This window comes from Nerophis lumbriciformis, linkage group LG23 (genome assembly GCF_033978685.3).
Source record: "Nerophis lumbriciformis linkage group LG23, RoL_Nlum_v2.1, whole genome shotgun sequence".
NCBI classification, from domain to species: Eukaryota; Metazoa; Chordata; class Actinopteri; order Syngnathiformes; family Syngnathidae; genus Nerophis; species Nerophis lumbriciformis.
In genome coordinates this window covers 29,831,535-29,851,044 of record NC_084570.2, presented here as the reverse complement: position 1 = coordinate 29,851,044, position 19,510 = coordinate 29,831,535, and the positions used below count along the sequence as shown (strand labels likewise).

Here is a 19,510-nt window from a genome sequence, read left to right as displayed (position 1 = left end):
AATCTGTAGCATTCAGAGAGTGCTTGATATTTAAATTTGAAAGCACTCCGCTGTGTGATGCTTTATTGAATTTATGATGTCTCCTTAGGCCATAGTTTGGACACCCCTGGCTTATACTTATGTCTCATAAATGCAGAGATTATTTTTGCAAAATAGACGAACATCTGCGATAGAACGTTCCCTCCATCTGCCAATGTTAACAGTCAAAATGTCTCCCATCGACTCATTTTAAATCCATAATTGCAAGTTATTTATCATTCAAGAATACTGAAATGTACCCTTTTTTAATCCTTTGTGCAGGCATTATTCAGTTGTGTTTATTCTGAGATTATTTCATACACAATAATTGTCTGTAGGAAAATGAAAGCGCGAGTTTTGTGAACAAAAAAAGAATGTGCGCAAACTTTGTAATGTGGCCTTTATATCACCCTGACGGAAAGTGTCACAAGGTAATTAGATTATACAGTCAACAATATGTTTGCACAGATGATCAGTGTTTTAGTAACAACAATGAAATGTAAAAGACAACAAAACCAACTAAAAAGATGCAACACCTGGCAAAAAATGTTGCTACCTGTTTTTCCCCAACTATTTTATTGTTAGGTTTTAGCTGCATAACATATTTAATGAAGACGACTTTATTCCATTCCCCGGTTCTACCTCTTAAGAAGCCTTGAGTTTACTGTACTGAATGTTGCTGTTTTAAAAGTTTTATCTCGTGTGGTCTTTGCAAGGATGAAACTCAAGCGACGATTATTTGTTTCAGATCAGTACTAGAATAAAAAAATAAAAAAATAAAAAAAAACAGTTCAAGAAGAGTTTTGCTGCTGAGCCAGTGGTGTTCATGTATGCTCATGTGTTAAAAGCCTTAAACCGCACATCAATACTAATGTCATCTATGTGCTTACCTCAGATTGTGTCGGTTCATATATTGTCACCTGGAAGCTTTATTTCCTCGCAAAACATATCAATGTTTCGACTCACCTGTTTGGGTTAAGTTACTTGGAATGGACGCATGAATCCTCCAGCGTGTCGTTGAATAAGCATCAAGGTGCTGATGAGGTCAACGTTCGGTCTCCAATATAATCTGAATTTAACTGTAAACTGAAAAGCTCATATTCATCATCATGTTACTTTTGATGTTGTGCATGAGATGTCAAGTGAAAAATGAAAATCTGTTCAATGAATTCTCAAATGTTGTTTCTTCAAGTGCAGTTTTTGTCCGCTTGCCCTTTCCAAGTTTCACCAGCAGCTTTCCCACGAGGTGAGCCAGTGTTACAGTAGAGGCTGTGGATGTTTGTGTGTTGAATAAACATGTCTTGTAAATGCAATAGTCTAGTTGAACTGTCTGCACAGGAACCGGATTGATTGTTCTTACTGCTTATGAACACTTCTAGGAACCCCACACACTCCAAGGTAAATGAAGTTTTTTATTGCCTATATAAACAGCAGCACTAAATACTAAAATCCGATACTTCATTTTTTTACAAAGTGTTTGGCACAAGCTACTTCCTGATGTCTTTTACAACCACCAGTTCGTGACGCATTTGCTACCAGGCATTACATAATTAATAACCGACCGCATTTTCTCCTCCTTAACTTTGGCCAGTCCCACCAGACAACAATAAGCTTGTTCATAGATCTATTATAAAACTCCTGATAGGAAGTCGCCATTTGCTATATTTGTTACATCGTTGTTACATGGGACAATGTCCATGAATAAATATACAGTACAGGCCAAAAGTTTGGACACATCTTCTCCTCATTCAATGCGTTTTCTCTATTTTCATGGCTATTTACATTGTAGATTGTCACTGAAGGCATCAAAACTATGAATGAACACATGTCGAGTTATGTACTAAACAAAAAAAGCTGAAATAACTGAAAACATGTTTTATATTCTAGTTTCTTCAAAATAGCCACCCTTTGCTCTGATTACTGCTTTGCACACTATTGGCATTCTCTGGATGAACTTCAAGCACACCTGTGAAGTGAAAACCATTTCAGGTGACTACCTCTTGAAGCTCATCGAGAGAATGCCAAGAGTGTGCGAAAAAGTAATCCGAGCAAAGGGTGGCTATTTTGAAGAAACTAGACTATAAAACATGTTTTCAGTTATTTCACATTTTTTTTGTTCAGTACATTACTCCACATTAGTTTAGTTTAGTCTAAACATTAAGCTCAAAGACAGATATGTTCTGCACCAGATTATAGCTAAATAGCTCATTTCCATCTGCAGTCCCTGACTACCTAAATTAAAGAGTTACAAAAAACATGCAATAAAATTATAACAATAAAATTATACTATAGCACGTAATGAAATTAAGAAAAGTCATAAAATGCCCTTTCATTGACACATACTTGTACATTACAACCACATCTCATTTACGTCATTTGAAAAAACAACCATGATTTTAACACACCTCACAGCTTACAACAAAATGTTCTCATGTGTTCATTCATAGTTTTGATACCTTCAGTGACTATCTACAATGTAAATAGTCATGGAAATAAAGAAAACACATTGAATGAGAAGGTGTGTCCAAACTTATAATTGCTTCGAAATATCATCAGATATATATATATATATATATATATATATATATATATATTTTTTTTTTAACAAAGAAGTTTGGAATGTAAAATAATAACAATTTTATTATACTATTAGTGAACACAAAAGTAATATTTTATTAATATTACAGGTTATAACTACCTTATAACCCGGTGGACGAGAGGGTAGCTTCCCTCCGCCTTCAGGTGGGGGAACGGGTCCTGACTGTGGTTTGCGCTTACGCGCCAAACCGCAGCTCAGAGTACCCACCCTTTTTGGATTCACTCGAGGGAGTACTTTAGAGTGCTCCCCCGGGTGATTCCCTCGTTCTACTGGGGGACTTCAATGCCCATGTTGGCAGCGACAGTGAAACCTGGAGAGGCGTGATTGGGAAGAATGGCTGCCCGGATCTGAACCCGAGCGGTGTTATGTTATTGGACTTTTGTGCCCGTCACAAATTGTCCATAACGAACACCATGTTCAAACATAAGGGTGTCCATATGTGCACTTGGCACCAGGACACCCTAGGCCGCAGTTCCATGATCGACTTTGTAGTTGTGTCATCGGATTTGCGGCCTCATGTTTTGGACACTCTGGTGAAGAGAGGGGCGGAGCTTTCTACCGATCACCACCTGGTGGTGAGTTGGCTGCGATGGTGGGGGAGGATGCCGGACAGACCTGGCAGGCCCAAACGCATTGTGAGGGTTTGCTGGGAACGTCTGGCAGAGTCTCCTGTCAGAGAGAGTTTCAATTCCCACCTCCGGAAGAACTTTGAACATGTCACGAGGGAGGTGCTGGACATTGAGTCCGAATGGACCATGTTCCGCGCCTCTATTGTCGAGGCGGCTGATTGGAGCTGTGGCCGCAAGGTAGTTGGTGCTTGTCGTGGCGGTAATCCTAGAACCCGTTGGTGGACACCGGCGGTGAGGGATGCCGTCAAGCTGAAGAAGGAGTCCTATCGGGTTCTTTTGGCTCATAGGACTCCTGAGGCAGCGGACAAGTACCGACAGGCCAGGCGGTGTGCGGCTTCAGCGGTCGCAGAGGCAAAAACTCTGACATGGGAGGAGTTCGGTGAGGCCATGGAAAACGACTTCCGGACGGCTTCGAAGCAATTCTGGACCACCATCCGCCGCCTCAGGAAGGGGAAGCAGTGCACTATCAACACCGTGTATGGCGAGGATGGTGTTCTGCTGACCTCGACTGCGGATGTTGTGGATCGGTGGAGGGAATACTTCGAAGACCTCCTCAATCCCACCAACACATCTTCCTATGAGGAAGCAGTGCCTGGGGAGTCTGTGGTGGGTTCTCCTATTTCTGGGGCTGAGGTAGTTAAAAAGCTCCTCGGTGGCAAGGCCCCGGGGGTAGATGAGATCCGCCCGGAGTTCCTTAAGGCTCTGGATGCTGTGGGGCTGTCTTGGTTGACAAGACTCTGCAGCATCGCGTGGACATCGGGGGCGGTGCCACTGGATTGGCAGACCGGGGTGGTGGTTCCTCTCTTTAAGAAGGGGAACTGAAGGGTGTGTTCTAACTATCGTGGGATCACACTCCTCAGCCTTCCCGGTAAGGTCTATTCAGGTGTACTGGAGAGGAGGCTACGCCGGATAGTCGAACCTCGGATTCAGGAGGAACAGTGTGGTTTTCGTCCTGGTCGTGGAACTGTGGACCAGCTCTATACTCTCCGCAGGGTCCTTGAGGGTGTATGGGAGTTTGCCCAACCAGTCTACATGTGTTTTGTGGACTTGGAGAAGGCATTCGACCGTGTCCCTCGGGAAGTCCTGTGGGGAGTGCTCAGAGAGTACGGGGTATCGGACTGTCTGATTGTGGCAGTCCGCTCCCTGTATGATCAGTGCCAGAGCTTGGTCCGCATTGCCGGTAGTAAGTCGGACACGTTTCCAGTGAGGGTTGGACTCCGCCAAGGCTGCCCTTTGTCACCGATTCTGTTCATAACTTTTATGGACAGAATTTCTAGGCGCAGTCAAGGCGTTGAGGGGATCTGGTTTGGTGGCTGCAGGATTAGGTCTCTGCTTTTTGCAGATGATGTGGTCCTGATGGCTTCATCTGGCCAGGATCTTCAGCTCTCACTGGATCGTTTCGCAGCTGAGTGTGAAGCGACTGGGATGAGAATCAGCACCTCCAAGTCCGAGTCCATGGTTCTCGCCCGGAAAAGGGTGGAGTACCATCTCCGGGTTGGGGAGGAGATCTTGCCCCAAGTGGAGGAGTTCAAGTACCTCGGAGTCTTGTTCACGAGTGAGGGAAGAGTGGATCGTGAGATCGACAGGCGGATCGGTGCGGCGTCTTCAGTAATGCGGACGCTGTATCGATCCGTTGTGGTGAAGAAGGAGCTGAGCCGGAAGGCAAAGCTCTCAATTTACCGGTCGATCTACGTTCCCATCCTCACCTATGGTCATGAGCTTTGGGTTATGACCGAAAGGACAAGATCACGGGTACAAGCGGCCGAAATGAGTTTCCTCCGCCGGGTGGCGGGGCTCTCCCTTAGAGATAGGGTGAGAAGCTCTGCCATCCGGGAGGAGCTCAAAGTAAAGCCACTGCTCCTCCACATCGAGAGGAGCCAGATGAGGTGGTTCGGGCATCTGGTTAGGATGCCACCCGAACGCCTCCCTAGGGAGGTGTTTAGGGCACGTCCGACCGGTAGGAGGCCGCGGGGAAGACCCAGGACACGTTGGGAAGACTATGTCTCTCGGCTGGCCTGGGAACGCCTCGGGGTCCCACAGGAAGAGCTGGACGAAGTGGCTGGGGAGAGGGAAGTCTGGGCTTCCCTGCTTAGGCTGCTGCCCCCGCGACCCGACCTCGGATAAGCGGAAGAAGATGGATGGATGGATGGATGGATTGATTTGGTGCGCGGCATATATTTGCTGTGCGCAGAGGACGCTTGAGCAGTGCGCAATTGTGCAGGCGCGCACTTTAGAGGGAACGTTGACCATGTTAGCTTTGTTTAGCTATTTTTTTACAGGTATACACCTCAGTCATACATTTTGGTTTTTGATGCATGCAATCATTTCACAGATGGATGGATGGAACTACCTTTCATCCTAAATTCACACAAATGTAACTAGCACTAAATTATTAGCATTTTTATTACAGATTAATACATTAGTCAAGCAGATACTTGAGTATATTTAAAAAAATATATATAATATATTTAAATAATGATAAATGGGTTGTACTTGTATAGCGCTTTTCTACCTTCAAGGTACTCAAAGCGCTTTGACACTACTTCCACATTTACCCATTCACACACACATTCACACACTGATGGAGGGAGCTGCCATGCAAGGCGCTAACCAGCACCCATCAGGAGCAAGGGTGAAGTGTCTTGCTCAGGTTACAATATTAGATAAGTAGGGACAAGCGGTAGAAATGGATGGATAGATATGCAGTTGCATGCAGTATATGTTTTTTTCTGTCAAAATTGAACATATTTTAAGTCAGAAAAGATTTTTATTTTTTTTAAGTTTAATGACGCATTTCCTTTCCAGGCTTTCGTGGGCCATGTGAAATAAAGTGGCGGGCCAGATTTGGCCCCTTGGCCTTGAGCTTGACAACATGCCGGGGACTGCAGATGGAATTCTATCTTCATTAATGTGCATTTTCTCATGTAACAAAAGTATAACAAATGACGGCCTCCTATCAGATGTTTGATTAAAAATTAATGAACAAGTGTGTTCTAGTGGGACAAGACAAAGTTAAGTCAGAGAAAATGCCGTCGATAAATTATTTCATGTTTCTGTGCGGCCCGGTAGCAAATGCGTCACGGACCGGTGGTTGGAGACTACTGCTTTACAAGAGACTTTGCATTGGCAACAAAGCAACCTGAAAGGTTTTTATGTAAAACTGTTTGTTTTACATTCAAGTGTTGTATGTAACAGTGCTTACTGCTTAGTCAGTCATGCATGGGCTCTAGGATTGGGGAATTGACGAGACTGTGGTTCGATTCCCCTGCAGGGATGATTAATTGCGGCCTTTTTCCTTTCCTGTGTGTGATATGTTACAACATACACCCATGCTTGTTTAATCTATTTTAACGATTCAATTCTATGGTCTTATATTGAATTCTAGCCTCTTATAATAAATAATGCGATGGCTGCAAAGATATCTCTGAACACCCTGCTGGCCATGTCCCGGAGCCAAATAAACACTCAAAAACTTCTTTGTTCCCTGTGCCATCCAACTGTACCTCTATGAGTAGGGAAGGGGAGGATGTGGCGGGGCACAGGAACATTGCGCAATCACATGATATTCTCTCTTGTTATGTGTAATACAAACATGCATACATACATGTACATTACCTGATTGCTCTGCGTGCTTAGACTTAGACAAACTAATGATCCACAAGGGAAATTGTTCAACACAGTAGCTCAGTTACAATGATGGAAAGTGTAAGGATGGAAAGGACAATGCAGGTATAAATAGACTAATATAGCGATAATTTTTTTTAACATATATACGAATATATACATGTGCACAGAATAATATATATACAGATATATTATGTTATGTCTATAACATATATATACAATATATACCAATGACCATGTACAATATTACAGTATATACAGTATATGTGACAGCAGCAGCATAAAATAGAGAGTAGATCCAGCAGAAAATAGACGTTAAAAACAAAGAAGTAGCTAACATGTCAGGTGTCGGGTAATAGGCAGATATCAACTATTGCTGTATGGCGAGTGATTATACAGCTGGATGGAGTGTAGAATGAATGTATTGAATCACACAGTGCGGGAAGGAAGCTGGAGGAGCCTGTTGGAGTATGAGCTCCGTTGTCCCTTAATTGTCAGGTGGAGTGGGTGGGCAGGATTGTCCATGATGGCCAGCAGTTTGTCCAGTGTCCTCCTGTCCCTCACTGACACAAACGCCTCCAACTGCGTGCCAATAGTTTGACCGGCTTTCCGGATCAGTTTATCAATCCGGTTTGAGTCCATTTTGCTGGTGCTGTTCCCCCAACCAACCACTGCAAAGTACAGGGCACTTGTCCACATTAAGGACCAGATGGTTCGCCTGAGACCACTCCACAAAGACAGCGATCAGTGTACTGTACTCCAATTCCTGTCCCTCTCTGATACACTACAGCAGAGTCGTCAGAGTATTTCTGCAGATGACAGGACCTGGAACTATACTGGAAGTCCGAGGTGTACAGGGTGAACAGGAAAGGAAACAGGACGGTCCCCTGTGGAGCCCCTACACCACTGACCACAGTATCCGACAGGGAGCTCCCCGGTCGCACAAACTGGGGCCTGTCAGACAAGTAATCAGTGATCCAGGAGACAATGGATGAACTGACACCCATCCTGAGCAACTTGTCACTCATCAGAATTGGCTAAATGGTGTTAAAGGCACTGGAGAAATAAAAAAACATGATCCTCACTGTGCCCTTCCCACCATCCAGATGAGAGTGAGCATAATGCAGCAGGTAGATAACAGCATCATCCACTCCTACATGGGGCTGATATGCAAACTGTAGAGGATCCAGGGAAGGAGCCACCAGTGGTCTCAGCTGATCCAGCACAAGTCTCTCGAGGACCTTCATGACCTGGGACGTCAGGGCAACAGGTCTGAAGTCATTCGAGCCCGATGGGATGGGCTTCTTGGGCACCGACCGGCACTATGCAGGATGTTTTCTATAGCACTGGTATCCGTTCTAGCTTCAGACTCAGGTTGAAGATGGAGTGCAGGATCTCAGTTAGCTAAGCAGCGCAAGTCTTCAGGACCCAGGGGTTGACTCGGTCAGGGCCTGCTGACTTAGCTGGATTGACTCTCTCCAGCTGCCGTCTTACATGTCCAGGTGTCAGACACACCGGGCTGGCTTTCTCAGTGGGGGTGGAAGTGGGTATTGAAGTTCAGGGGAGGTGTGAGAACAGGAGTATTGGGGGGAGGGCCAGTAAGGGGTGCATTGCTAAATCTATTGAAAAACGAATTCAGCTCGTTGGCCCTATCTACACCCTATTGTTGAAGCCTGTGATGGCCTTCATTCTCTTCCAAACCTCACAAGTGTTGTTCTGTTGGAGTTTAGCTTCAAGCTTTCTCCTATAGGCATCTTTCCCTTCTTGTAGCTGAACTTTAAGCTGCCACTGAACCCTCTTCAACTCGTCCCGATCACTGGATCTGAAGGCTAGCTTCTTTTTATTCAGCAGCACCTTTAGCTGGCTGATGATCCAGGGCTTGTTATTTGGGTAACAGTGGACAGTTTTTGTAGGGATGATGGAGTCCTCACAGAATTTGATGTAGTCCGTGATGCAGTCTGTGATGTTGTCAATATCTGTCCCGTGAGGCTTACAGAGTACTTCCCAGTCTGTAGTCTAAAAGCAATCTTGTAAATAAATAAATGATAAATGGGTTGTACTTGTATAGCGCTTTTCTACCTTCAAGGTACTCAAAGCGCTTTGACACTACTTCCACATTTACCCATTCACACACACATTCACACACTGATGGAGGGAGCTGCCATGCAAGGCGCTAACCAGCACCTATCAGGAGCAAGGGTGAAGTGTCTTGCTCAGGACACAACGGACATGATTGTAAGGCTATGCCAGCCTCTATGCTCCTCATTTGAGGTCCGGTCCGCAGTTACAAAAAGGCTGGGGACCACTGCTCTCAATACATTTGTAATCTAATCTAATCCTACTCACTTGAGGAAATATTAATTCATATTTACATGAAATGTCAGTTCAGGCATATATTCCTTAAATTCTGAAATAAGAGATAAAAACATGTTTTTTCTGCCGCAGTATTAATTAACCCTTCATCAAACTAATTTTATAAATCATACAGTGTGTTTAAAATGCACTCTGTATCAATAAATATTATATATTTAGTGCGATAAAATAGCTCTAGATTTATCTAATCATGATTTTATTTTACATACATACAAATTTGCTTACACTTTTTATACATTTGCTTTTTTTCCAATCAAATACTTTTAAATAGTGTTGTATGGGTATTATATGAAAACAAAAACATTTCAAAGTATACAGTAGTCGTAATAATAATTTGCGTTTTTATCATACTGTAACGACCTGTTTGTGTTGATGTCCCGAGTTCCCATGGCTATGAACGTACCGCGCGGCGCCTGGAAGCAGTGGGAGGTGATTGGCGCAGAACGAGGTAGTGATGGGATTGGCAGTTCTTTTGACTGTACTGAATCACTAGAATCAGTTCCTTAAATTGATTCGTTCAAAAGATTCGTTCACCGAATACCCCCCCCCCCCCCCCCCCCAAAAAAAAGTAGGGGGGGGCGTGCGTAGTACAGTACAGTGCTAGTGATGGGATCGGCAGTTCTTTTGACTGTACTGAATCACTAGAATCAGTTCCTTAAATTTATTCTTTCAAAAAATTCGTTCACCGAATCACCCCCTCCACCCCCAAAAAAAGGAGGGGGGAGGGGGGGGCGTGCGTAGTACAGTACAGTGCAGACATTCGTGGGAGAAGCAGCAAAAAGGGTGAACGCGAGTCCCTACACAGCTCTGTGCATGCAGTACACCAGGCAGTGAGTGACAGAGTCAGCACAGTTCAGTACGTGAACGTGAATCACTTCTGCAGCAGCAGTTCTGTGTGCAGGTCGGCGAATCACCGAATCACTTCTGCAGCAGCAGTTCTGTGCGCAGGTCGGCGAATCACCGAATCACTTCTGCAGCAGCAGTTCTGTGCGCAGGTCGGCGAATCACCGAATCACTTCTGCAGCAGCAGTTCTGTGCGCAGGTCGGCGAATCACCGAATCACTGCTGCAGCAGCAGTTCTGTGCGCAGGTCGGCGAATCACCGAATCACTTCTGCAGCAGCAGTTCTGTGCGCAGGTCGGCGAATCACCGAATCACTGCTGCAGCAGCAGTTCTGTGCGCAGGTCGGCGAATCACCGAATCACTTCTGCAGCAGCAGTTCTGTGCGCAGGTCGGCGAATCACCGAATCACTTCTGCAGCAGCAGTTCTGTGCGCAGGTCGGCGAATCACCGAATCACTGCTGCAGCAGCAGTTCTGTGCGCAGGTCGGCGAATCACCGAATCACTTCTGCAGCAGCAGTTCTGTGCGCAGGTCGGCGAATCACCGAATCACTTCTGCAGCAGCAGTTCTGTGCGCAGGTCGGCGAATCACCGAATCACTTCTGCAGCAGCAGTTCTGTGCGCAGGTCGGCGAATCACCGAATCACTTCTGCAGCAGCAGTTCTGTAAATATGCAAACAAAAAGAAAATAAATACCTTCAAAATAAAACAAATAAATTAAGAGCCAGAAATGCCAACATAAAAACTAAATGTTCTGTAGCCTACGTTTAAAATATAACAAAGAAAATATTAACTTAAATGTGCAAACAAAAAGAAAATAAATAGGCTACCTTAAATAAAACTAAACAAATATTAAACCAAGTGCCAGAAAAGCCAAATTTAAAACTAAAATTTCTGTAGCTTACATTTAAAAATATAAAAATGGAAATATCAACATAAATATGCAATATAAAAGAAAATAAATAGCTTAAATAATATAAAAATCAAGATAAATAATAGCCTATGTATATGTACATACATTAGTTATTATTTTTATTTTAAATCTTCTCAAACAGCCTGCCCTACACTTTACCCCCCGCCCCTCCCCCTCGCGTCACTGCTGCTCAGCCTTGCCCTGCACTGACTTTCTTTCTGTCTCCTCTACTCTCATAACTTTATGTGTTGAGATAATGTGTGTGTTTGTTTTCATGTGGCTTGAGTCAACATTAGACGTTAGCTTGGAGAATGAATGGAGAATGGATGCCAATGGCATGAAACATATCCCCGCGACGGGAGGAGAATCACTCGCGGCATTGGGGCAAGCAGAGCAGAGAGCGAGAGCGTTGTCGTTCACTGAGTGATTCATGTCGTTAATCCGCGGTGAACGAATCGTTCGCTCAGTCCCTCCCAACGCCCCCATGATGAGTAGCTGGCTGCGTCGTTCGCCGACGTCACAATGCGCCAGTTCCACTCATACCGGCATGGTAGCGGCGGAGCTCAACTGAACTGAGAAAGGAACGAATCAGTTCATGAAGTGATTCGGTTCAGTACGTTCACTCAAAAGATTCGTTCGTTCGAACGAATCGTTCGCGAACGACACAACATTAGAACGAGGAAGTGTTGTTGGTGGGAGAAAGTAAAAAGACGAATATAAACCTGTGTGCTGGATACAGATTACAAATAAAGGTTTATAAAATGGAGGTAAACATCGTGTTGGGATGGTAGCGCAATAAAAGTTATAAAGAACGTTTTTCCGTTGTTCTTCCGGACGCTGCAATACAAACACAATTACATTACACATATATTTTTATTTAAAACCTACGTCACATTTCTTTAGAACATCGTTGCAATCGGTGCTTGTTTATTCAATATATATATGGTGACTGCAGTCGCCGAAATATGACTAAATTCATCTTACTTAACGTGAGTGTGACTACTTTGTATTTGTAAAAGCGTGACACTATAAGCGGAAGTACCCGCGTTGCGGAGGCGGGACAAAAACTCCTCCGCTTTGCGATTAGCTCCATAGACTTCTTATAAGTAGACACAGCTTCGACCGCTACTGCCTACTGGCGCTGACAAGACGCGGGGCCGCCATCTTGGAGTGGTGATCCGCTCCACTCAGTGCAATTCATTTGGCAGGAGCAATAAACTGTCAGCGCATTTAATTAATCTTACCGTACTGAATACCACTGATTTTCACGCGTTTTTTTGTCATATGTGTAGCTATGATAAAAGACATGTTTTGGTGTGTTTTATTATTCATAGTTTGCTTAACAGTAATAGAATATTCGTATATGCTATAAGTGACCTGACGTCCGAGATCAAAACTGAGAATATAATCCCAGAGACGGGGGGAAAAAACGGTCAGCTATTTTTAAATTCAAGAAACAATATGATTAGATTATAAATACATGTGTATATCCGACATAAACAATGTATGAATACATTAGATATCTCTATATTTTAGGGAGCTATAGACTGTATCTCTGTTGCTGCAGCAGCAGAGTTTATTCTGTCTTGACACTTTGTATTGATATTTTGTATTACATTCTTTCCTTAAATGATAATGTTTAAAGTGATTGTTTTACATGTATTTTTTATGTATGTCGCTTTGGATAAAAGCGGCTGCCAAATACTTAAACATAAACATATATAAACACCTGAAAGTCAGCTAAAACCACCAATCCGTTTCACTGGATTCAGAATAAAACCAAATTATGTTTTACCCAACAATGTTAGTATTTGAATATTGCTCCTTCTCAACCCTGTGGTAATATTCTCTTCACAAAATACAACCAATAGTACGTTAATGTTAAATCTTACTTGTGAAAAGTAGTCCCCCGATTCCTATTTTCAACAGTCCGCTCATTTGAGCAGGAAAACGCTGAACATCAACCCGGCATCTTTGTTTTCTACCTGTCAACTGTCAGTTTAGGCTGCTCGCCGGCTCCTCATCACCACTTCAAAATGGCGGCCGAATTTTTCGCGTCACAGCAGCCAATGCGGCGGTAAAAATAGGAGCCTTTTAGAAGGATCTCAGTGATTGGCTACGTGAAGATGGACATGACCCTGTGATTGGCTTAGGGACGATGAAGTTGCGGAAACGATTGGCTGCCACGTACAAATACAACACACTGGCGTTTTTAGCCTCGACTCAACGACCATACATCATAAGTGCAGCAACGTTAGGCATTTAGTTGAAATGTACAGTCCTATTTTCCTCATGTGTTACCCAAAAAAAACACAATAACGATTTGTCTTTATGGTTATAGCTAACATATGCCCCCATTTCAACCAATACCTTCGATAGCTCAGTTGGTAGAGCGGAGGACTGTAGAGGCAAAGCGCTGAAATCCTTAGGTCGCTGGTTCAAATCCGGCTCGAAGGAAATTTTATTTAACCTAAAGCACTATTATTAGCTTTTTCTTAGTTTTCTTTGAAGTAGACTCACCCAGCATAAACATATATTTGTGTTCACTGTATTAAAGGACAATGTTGGCAGCCTGTGACATTTGCGTCGCGTCCCGCCTCCAAGGTCTTGGAGGAGTGTCTGCTGCTGCTTAAAGTGTTTCACCGGAGAAAGGGAGATGTTCTCAGCATCATCGATGGCCCAGCCGCCGGGTGAGTAAATATCGACAAGGCGGAAACTTCCGTCGTTATTAGTTCATTAGCACGCCGAGCCTAGGAGAACGATAAAGACGTAGAGAGACGGACTAGCAATGGAGGACAATCTGGACAAAATCACCTTAATCGCCTGTAGAGAAGCCACACTTTCTTTTTTCTTTTTAGCTAGAAATGTGGTCATTTAGTGCAACTTTCATCCGCATTATTTTGATGATTACTTGAGCATATTTGGAGGTTACATCCGGTGCAGCATCTGTCTGTACCCGCCTCTAACGGCGTTTTTCCGTGACTGCGGCTCTTTAAAACACTTGTTTTTGTTCATGTGAGGCTTTAAACAGAGAGATAACAGTGGGGTGAAAATTTTTAAATCACAGTCAATTATGATGTCTTTACAGTGACGTGCTGTCAGGGGAGGGAAGTGAGGCAGTGCCTCACCTCGCCACCAGGGGGTTAAAGGGTTTAATTCAGTGAATTCAACCTTTTTTGAGCCAAGGCACATTTTTTGCGTAAAAAAAAAATCCGGAGGCACACCACCAGCAGAAATCATTAAAAAACGAACCTTTGACAGTAAAAAATCGTTGTTGCAATTGTTGGATATGACTTTAAGTTTAAACCATAACCAACCATGCATCAATATAGCTCTTACTGTATGTTAGATCAGTGGTTCTCATACTTGCCAACCTTGAGACCTCCGATTTCGGGAGGTGTGGGGGTGGGGGCGTGGTCGGGGGTGGGGCGGGGGGCGTGTTTGGGGGCGTGGTTAAGATATATATATATATATATATATATATATATATATATATATATATATATATATATATATAAGAAATACTTTACTTTCAGTGAATTCTAGCTATTTATATATATATATTTTATTACATATATATATATATATAAAATAAATACTTGAATTTCAGTGTTCATTTATTTACACATATACACACACATAACACTCATCTACTCATTGTTGAGTTAAGGGTTGAATTGTCCATCCTTGTTCTATTCTCTGTCACTATTTCAGAACACACACATTATACAAATATACATTATAAAATCAATAAGAAAACGGGAGCTCTAATTTGGGAGTCTGAATTAGGATCAGAAGTTCCTATACAAACATTGCGCACTCACGTCGCCTTTTTGTATTGATTACTGCAGCTGTGCACTGGATTCATTCACAAATACAAACTACAACTCACAAACACTTTAGAGTTAGGCTCCACCATCAGAATGTGTACTTAAACTTATAAAGATCACATGGATATTATTCAGTGAGTTGATTCACCAAAACTAACCTGTTACACAGGAGGAAAAAGCACACAGGACGTTTCAATTGTTCACAGACTGGTCGCGCTCATCAGAATGACAAGGCACTTCCGGTCTGCAGGTGATAGCATTCAATTGGGAAGAAACGCCCTACTGCCCCCTACTGACCAATGTGAATACTGATAAATGTGTAATGACAGCTCCAAAAACAAATTCAAACCACAAAATAAAATAAATAAATCAACACAAAAATGTGACACATTATGGGTGGGTCACATATGCATGTACAGTAGATGGCAGTATTGTCCTGTTTAAAAGTGTCACAACATTGCTGTTTACTGCAGACGAACTGCTTTACGGTAGACGAAGACTTGACTGCTGTTGTTGTGTGTTGTTACCGCGCTGGGAGGACGTTAATGAAACTGCCTAACAATAAACCCACATAAGAAACCAAGAACTTGCCCTCGATCATTCTACAGTTATAACGTGATTGGGCAGGCAGGCTGTTTACATTGTGGGAAAGCGGACGTGAGAACAGGCTGTCAACACGTCACTCAGGTCCGCATAGAGCTGGAGGGGGCGTGGCCTCCAGCTCCGCCTGAATTTCGGGAGATTTTCGGGAGAAAATTTGTCCCGGGAGGTTTTCGGGAGAGGCGCTGAATTTCGGGAGTCTCCCGGAAAATCCGGGAGGGTTGGCAAGTATGGTGGTTCTTAACCTGGGTTCGATCGAACCCTAGGGGTTCGGTGAGTCTGCCTCAGGGGTTCGGCGGAGGTCAAAACACACCCGACTCATCGTGTAAATACAAACTTCTCCCTATCGGCGTATTACGGATACGGCAACAGCTGACTGATTTGCAGGTGTGTAATTTGTGGTGAGTTTATGCACTGTGTTGGTTTTGTTGTTTGAACAAGGTGATGTTCATGCACGGTTCATTTTGTGCACCAGTAAAAAAACATGGTAACACTTTAGTATGGGGTACATATTCACCATTAATTACTTGATTATTGACATGCAAATTAGTAACATATTGGCTCTTAACCAGTCATTATTAAGTACTTATTAATGCCTTATTCGGCATGGCCTTATTATAACCCTAACCCTCTAACCCTAACCCTAACCAAATAACTCTAAATTAAGTCTTTGTTACTTAGAATATATTCCCCATACTAAAGTGTTACCAAAAACATATAACTTTGTCTTGAATTTGAAAAAATATATATATATATATTTTTCACTAAAGAAGGGTTCGGTGAATGCGCATATGAAACTGGTAGGGTTCGGTACCTCCAACAAGGTTAAGAACCACTGTGTTAGATCTACTATGGACTGGACTCTCACAATATTATGTTAGATGCACTATGGACTGGACTCTCACAATATTATGTTTGATCCACTATGGACTGGACTCTCAGAATATTATGCTAGATCCACTATGGACTGGACTCTCACACTATTATGTTAGATCCACTATGGACCGGACTCTCACACTATTATGTTAAATCCACTATGGACTGGACTCTCACACTATTATGTTAGATCCACTATAGTGTGTGTGACAATCATTGGTACTTTAACTTTAACTTGAACTAAAACTATGGAGTAGACTCTCACACTATTATGTTAGATCCACTATGGACTGGACTCTCACAATAATATGTTAGATCCACTATGGACTGGACTCTCACAATATTATGTTAGATCCACTATGGACTGGACTCTCACACTATTATGTTAGATCTACTATGGACTGGACTCTCACAATATTATGCTAGATCCACTATGGACTATACTCTCACACTATTATGTTAGATCCTCTATGGACTGGACTCTCACACTATTATGTTAGATCTACTATTGACTAGACTCTCACCCTATTATGTTAGATCCACTATGGACTGGACTCTCACACTATTATGTTAGATCCACTATGGACTGGACTCTCAGAAAATTATGTTAGATCCACTATGGACTGGACTCTCACTATTATGTTAGATCCACTATGGACTGGACTCTCACAATATTATGTTTGATCCACTATGGACTGGACTCTCACACTATTATGTTAGATCCACTATGGACTGGACTCTCACAATATTATGTTAGATCCACTATGGACTGGACTCTCATTATTATGTTAGATCCACTATGGACTGGAATCTCACACTATTATGTTAGATCCACTATGGACTGGACTCTCACACTATTATCTTAGATCCACTCTGGACTGGACTCTCACACTATTATGTTAGATCCACTAGGGACTGGACTCTCACACTATTATGTTAGATCCACTAGGGACTGGACTCTCACACTATTATGTTAGATCCACTATGGACTGGACTCTCACACTATTATGTTAGATCCACTGTGGACTGGACTCTCACACTATTATGTTAGATCCACTATGGACTGGACTCTCACACTATTATGTTAGATCCACTATGGACTGGACTCTCACAATATTATGTCTGATCCACTATGGACTGGACTCTCACAATATTATGTTAGATCCACTATGGACCGGACTCTCACACTATTATGCTGGATCCACTATGGACTAGACTCTCACACTATTATGTTAGATCCACTATGGAATAGACTCTCACACTATTATGTTAGATCCACTATGGACTAGACTCTCACAATATTATGTTAGATCCACTATGGACTGAACTCTCACACTATTATGTTAGATCCACTGTGGACTGGACTCTCACACTATTATGTTAGATCCACTATGGACTGGACTCTCACAATATTATGTCTGGACTGGACTCTCACAATATTATGTTAGATCCACTATGGACCGGACTCTCACAATATTATGCTGGATCCACTATGGACTAGACTCTCACACTATTATGTTAGATCCACTATGGAATAGACTCTCACACTATTATGTTAGATCCACTATGGACTAGACTCTCACACTATTATGTTAGATCCACGATGGACTAGACTCTCACACTATTATGTTAGATCCACTATGGACTGGACTCTCACACTATTATGTTAGATCCACTATGGACTGGACTCTCACACTATTATGTTAGATCCACTCTGGACTGGACTCTCACACTATTATGTTAGATCCACTATGGACTGGACTCTCACAATATTATGTTATATCCACTATGGACTGGACTCTCACAATATTATGTTAGATCCACTATGGACTGGACTCTCACAATATTATGTTAGATCCACTAGGGACTGGACTCTCACGCTATTATGTTAGATCCACTATGGACTGGACTCTCACAATATTATGTTAGATCCACTATGGACTGGACTCTCACAATATTATGTTAGATCCACTATGGACTGGACTCTCACAATATTATGTTAGATCCACTAGGGACTGGACTCTCACGCTATTATGTTAGATCCACTATGGACTGGACTCTCACAATATCATGCTAGATCCACTCGACGTCCTTTGCACCGGTCGCCAGGGTCCCCACATCTGCGGTCCCCTCCAAAGTTTCTCATTGTCATCCCATTGGGTTGAGTTTTTCCTTGCCCTGATGTGGGATCTGAGCCCAGGATGTCGTTGTGGCTTGTGCAGCCCTTGAGATACTCGTGATTTAGGGCTATATAAGTAAACTTTGATTGATTGATTGAAGTACACACAAAGTACACAGAGCAAGAATTATGATAAACGTCTAGAACGTTTAGAAGCGGTGTGCGGCTTCAGCGGTCGCGGAGGCAAAAACTCGGACATGGGAGGAGTTTGGGGAAGCCATGGAAAACGACTTCCGGATGACTTTGAAGCGATTCTGGACCACCATCCGCCGCCTCAGGAAGGGGAAGCAGTGCACTATCAACACCGTGTATGGTGAGGATGGTGTTTTGCTGACCTTGACTGCGGATGTTGTGGATCGGTGAAGGGAATACTTCGAAGACCTCCTCAATCCCACCAACACGTCTTCCTATGAGGAAACAGTGCCTGGGGAATCTGTGGTGGGCTCTCCTATTTCTGGGGCTGAGGTTGCTGAGGTAGTTAAAAAGCTCCTCGGTGGCAAGGCCCCAGGAGTAGATGAGATCCGCTCGGAGTTCCTTAAGGCTCTGGATGCTGTGGGGCTGTCTTGGTGGACAAGATTTTGCAGCATTGCGTGGACATCGGGGGCGGTACCTCTGGATTGGCAGACCGGGGTGGTGGTTTCTCTCTTTAAAAAGGGGAACCGGAGGGTGTGTCCTAACTATCGTGGGATCACACTCCTCAGCCTTCCCCGATAAGGTCTATTCAGGTGTACTGGAGAGGAGGCTACGCTGGATAGTCGAACCTCAGATTCAGGAGGAGCAGTGTGGTTTTCGTCCTGGTCGTGGAACTGTGGACCAGCTCTATACTCTCGGCAGGGTCCTTGAAGGGTGCATGGGAGTTTGCCCAACCAGTCTACATGTGCTTTATGGACTTGGAGAAGGCATTCGACCGTGTCCCTCGGGAAGTCCTGTGGGGAGTGCTCAGAGAGTATGGGGTATCGGACTGTCTGATTGTGGCGGTCCGCTCCCTGTACGAGCAGTGTCAGAGCTTGGTCCGCATTGCCGGCAGTAA

The 19,510-nt window shown here is 43.4% G+C and overlaps 1 protein-coding gene and 1 non-coding gene across 7 annotated transcripts in view; both read left to right on the top strand.

Annotated features, from left to right (window-relative positions):
• The first annotated feature begins 13,287 nt into the window (after nucleotides 1-13,287).
• The window catches only part of elmo2 (engulfment and cell motility 2), a 122,284-nt gene continuing 116,061 nt past the window's right edge, over nucleotides 13,288-19,510 (top strand). For 3 of the 6 annotated variants that reach the window (XM_061984825.2, XM_061984823.2, XM_061984824.2), the window contains exon 1: nucleotides 13,293-13,685. The gene's annotated coding sequence lies outside the window, so the exon portion shown is untranslated. Of the gene's footprint in view, nucleotides 13,686-19,510 lie in introns of all 6 variants that reach the window. The other 3 variants (XM_061984821.2, XM_061984819.2, XM_061984826.2) reach the window with 2 other exon arrangements.
• trnay-gua (transfer RNA tyrosine (anticodon GUA)) lies at nucleotides 13,365-13,452 on the top strand. The gene is given in 2 exon segments: nucleotides 13,365-13,401; nucleotides 13,417-13,452. It is a non-coding gene; the product is annotated as a tRNA-Tyr (tRNA).